Source organism: Etheostoma spectabile, unplaced genomic scaffold (genome assembly GCF_008692095.1).
Source record: "Etheostoma spectabile isolate EspeVRDwgs_2016 unplaced genomic scaffold, UIUC_Espe_1.0 scaffold00008328, whole genome shotgun sequence".
Taxonomy (NCBI): domain Eukaryota; kingdom Metazoa; phylum Chordata; class Actinopteri; order Perciformes; family Percidae; genus Etheostoma; species Etheostoma spectabile.
The window spans coordinates 31,819-36,388 of NW_022603584.1; positions in this window are offsets into that span (position 1 = coordinate 31,819).

Genomic DNA, 4,570 nt, shown 5'->3' on the forward strand with positions numbered 1-4,570 from the left:
GAAGAGGGTATTTCTAATATGAGAGACCATTTTAGATGTTGTTTTTGTTATTATTTGAACTAGAGAACATGTGTCAAAGCTCAGGTGGAGGCGTGGTTTTTGGTGGAAATTGTCTGAGACCGGTTCTTATACCTGAATTTGCTTATTGGCCAATACCAAGTATGGATCCGATACCTGTGTGTCCTATTATGATTTAACTGCTGTATACTACAATCTATGGATATATGGATGTGATATGATTTCTATTTTTGTTGTTGGTCCGGCTCAGGTTGAACTTTTGGTGACAAAAACTCTTTTATAATCCAGTTTGACAGTCAGTCGTAATGGAGAAAGAACCCAAATCAACTTATTTAAAGTAGATTTTCTTAAACTGCGGTACTTTCAGATGCTGATACCACATTGAAAGCTGTATCGGAGGCTTTCAGATGCTGGGATTGGGATCACAACTTGTCTCGTTCCCTATCTCGGGGAAGCAGGGTTACATGCGTAACCCCTGTTCCCTTATCTCGGGGAACAAGGGTTACTATGTAACCCTTATTCCCTATCTCGGGGAACCAGGGTTACATACGTAACGTCGTCTCGGGGAACCAGGGTTACATACGTAACTCTTGTTCCCCTATCTCGGGGGACCAGGGTTACATACGTAACGTCGTCTCGGGGAACCAGGGTTACATACATAACTCTTGTTCCCCTATCTCGGGGAACAAGGGTTACATACGTAACCCGAGATGTTTTTTGGCAACAGAAGTGACATCAGTAGTCAGTTTTCTTGCTCAACCAAAGGTTTCTGGACTGGATCCTGGACTTTCTGGGGAAGTGCGTGCATGTCCCCAAACCCGCCTGCGTACCGTAAACGCTGAGTAGCCGTTAAATTGTGAAATACCCCGAGACGTAGCGTGCTCAGACCACATTCCTGGAGGACAGATGGCTGTTCCCTGTTAGACCTGTAACATCCAGAGGAACCCCAGCAGGCCTGCTGTCACAGTGACGCTCTCCATATGCTGCTTGCTACCCCCCCCCCCCCCCCCTCCGCGCCTAGAGAAAGCCTTTTGTTTAACACAGACACCCAAGTCTCAAGGAGACCTCGATCCGATCCCGGCTGCTTATTTATAGTTTCGCTAAATCCGCCTATAAAGATTGTAGGTCATGTTATTTTTAGTACATGAAGTGGTTTATGAAGTCCATAAAGGGCTTCAGATTGGCTTCGAAGTTGACCTGTTATGGAAGAGTTTTTCCCCCCCGTTATGATTTAAAAAATTACAAAACACACACATTTACAACATCCTACCCCCCCCCAAACACCCCCATATCATCATCACCACCACTTACTTAAAGGCAAATTAAGACAAGATAACATAACCATAATTATTCGATACAATAAAATCCTATCAAAATGAACTGCTTTCAACTAAATAAACATGTATATGTGGAAGAAATCGCCTCGCATTGCCAGACCCTCCTCCACAGCGCTGAGGAGGAGGGTCTGGAGGGTCAACACAGCATCCTGGGATAGGGGAAAATCATGCTCTGGGTTATTGGCGTTTCTTTAAACCAATCCCAATTGTGGTGGGCGGGGCTAAGCGCCGGACGGAGCCACGGTGCCACTGCTAAAATAGCCTCGGGAAGGAACATCATCCATCCATCCATCTTCATCCTCTTATCCGGTGTCGGGTCGCGGGGGCAGCAGCTCCAGTAGGGGACCCCAAACTTCCCTTTCCCGAGCCACATCAACCAGCTCCGACTGGGGGATCCCGAGGCGTTCCCAGGCCAGGTTGGAGATATAATCTCTCCACCTAGTCCTGGGTCTTCCCCGAGGCCTCCTCCCAGCTGGACGTCCCTCCACCTAGTCCTGGGTCTTCCCCGAGGCCTCCTCCCAGCTGGACGTGCCTGGACCACCTCCCTAGGGACCCCCCCAGGAGGCATCCTCACCAGATGCCCGAACCACCTCAACTGGCTCCTTTCGACGCGAAGGAGCAGCGGCTCTACTCCGAGCTCCTCTCGGATGACTGAGCTTCTCACCCTGTCTCTAAGGGAGACGCCGGCCCCCCCTCCTGAGGTAACCAGGCCCCCTTCCTGAGGAAACCAGCCCCCCTCCTGAGGAGACCAGCCACCCTCCTGAGGAAACCCAATTCGGCCGCTTGTACCCTGGATCTGGTTCTTTCGGTCATGACCCAGCCTTCAGGACCATAGGTGAGGGTAGATCGAGAGCTTTGGATCATCAGGTCCCCCAAAAACAAGTTCAGATCTGCCTTAAAGCCTTAAAATACCCGACCCTGATACATAGCAGAACACAGAGAGGAGACTAGGAGAGGCACGTAGGGAATGTCCAGTCCCCGAAGATGAGAAATGGGAATGTTGAACGACAGAGTGGTTGTGTTGAAACCTTTCCTCCCGGTAGGTCGAATTAAACGGCACTGGCCGTTCTTTTTTGGGTAAGCACTGTCCCATAAAAGGGAATAAAGTCACGTTCAATCGGCTCGGATGTTCAAAAAAAACATCGTTTCTCAGTTTAAGCGACGCTGAAGGTTCCCTGACCCTCTTAATACGGCGCTGTCCAGGTCATTTTAAGGGCCACACTGGACAAGGGACTCAAATTTAAAGGGCCAGACATGGAGAGTTTAATGACACGCATACATCAGAAAGAGTGAAATATCTATGAATGTGGAATAATTCATGTCGTTTTGCTGCCTTTTCTGACATTTTTCAGGCTTTCTTAGACGTGTTTGTCACTGAAATTGTTTTTATTTGTCGGTTTTTGCAACGTTTTGTCACTTTTTCTGTACTTATTTGTCTCGTTTAAGGTGCTACAAAGCAACCCCACAGAATAAGTCATAAATATTTGTCTTACTGTACAGAAGTGATGCTCTGAATAAGACAAATATGTCGATTCGTTGAATAAATTGTACTGTTGATGTGCTTGATGTCCTCTTGTTTTTGCATGATCCTGGCTCTCATTCACATGTGTGCTGGACTGGACTAGACTGGACTGGACTGGACTGTCTGCCAACTTATTCTGGTAAACACACACTTCTGTCTCTGTAGAAGAGTCACTGGGGAACACTGGGTTTCATAAGCAACATACAGTATTACAACATTTCCTTAAAGTGCACGACCTTTTGAAATTAATGAACGTCCGTTACGTTCACTCCACTTGCCTTTCAGAACTTAATTATAAAAACTTGGGTACATTTTCTAATTAAAGTCTTCAAAAGTCTTTAAATTTCAGTAGGAACTAGTTTCCAGCTGAACTGATCCCAGTTTACCTGAATTCAGACTGACTGAGGAAGGTCCAGCAGGTCCAACACGCGCAGATGCACTTATTGGCCACTTGGGGGCGACATTGATGATTAAATCGTTTGTATTGCATCGCATCTGTTAGGAAACGCAGCTCTGTGGGTCTCATGAGAAACAGGTCTTCCTCATTACACAGCAAACAGAAGGGGGGGGAGGATCAGGTCTTGGCAGTGAAAAGGACCAGAGGAGGTACACAGATTTGGGCAAGTAGATTGTGGATTTGAGGCGCTAAGCAGACTGCGAGGCTTTTGTTTGAGAATCCGATAAACAGAGACCTGGATGCTGTGATGGTCCAGTGCTACGCTCACCCATCAGACCCTGCAGCCTGAAAACCAGGACCCTGAAAGGAACCGCAGATGTGAGGCGACTTAGATCCAGCCCGTATATCCTTTAAGGTTCACAATGCATTAACCAAAAAACAGGGCAAAGTGTTTTTTTTTTTAACTGCAATTACCTGACAGTCAAAACTCAAAATGGCAGAATGCCGAGTTTTCATCAGAAAGAGTGAAATATCTACGAACGTGGGATAATTCCTGTGGCTTTGTTGCCTTTTCTGACATTTTTTAGGCTTTCTTAGACATGCGTGGCACTTAAATTGTCGTTTTTTTGCAGCGTTTTGTTGCTTTTTAGTCACTTTTAGACACGTTTGTCTCGTTTAAGGTGCTACAAAAGAACGTCTCGGGTTACGTATGTAACCCTGGTTCCCCGAGATAGGGGAACGAGACACTGCGTCGGTTACGACACTATGGGAACGCCTATAGTGTCGCAACTGACGCAGTTCGAGTTCCCCTCGAAGGGGAACGTCTCGGGTTACGTATGTAACCCTTGTTCCCCGAGATAGGGGAACGAGACACTGCGTCGGTTACGACACTATGGGAACGCCTATAGTGTCGCAACTGACGCAGTTCGAGTTCCCCTCGAAGGGGAACGTCTCGGGTTACGTATGTAACCCTTGTTCCCCGAGATAGGGGAACCAGGGTTACATACGTAACCCTGGTTCCCCGAGATAGGGGAACGAGACACTGCGTCGGTTACGACACTATGGGAACGCCTATAGTGTCGCAACTGACGCAGTTCGAGTTCCCCTCGAAGGGGAACGTCTCGGGTACGTATGTAACCTGGTTCCCCGAGATAGGGGAACCAGGGTTACATACGTAACCCTGGTTCCCCGAGATAGGGGAACGAGACACTGCGTCGGTTACGACACTATGGGAACGCCTATAGTGTCGCAACTGACGCAGTTCGAGTTCCCCTCGAAGGGGAACGTCTCGGGTTA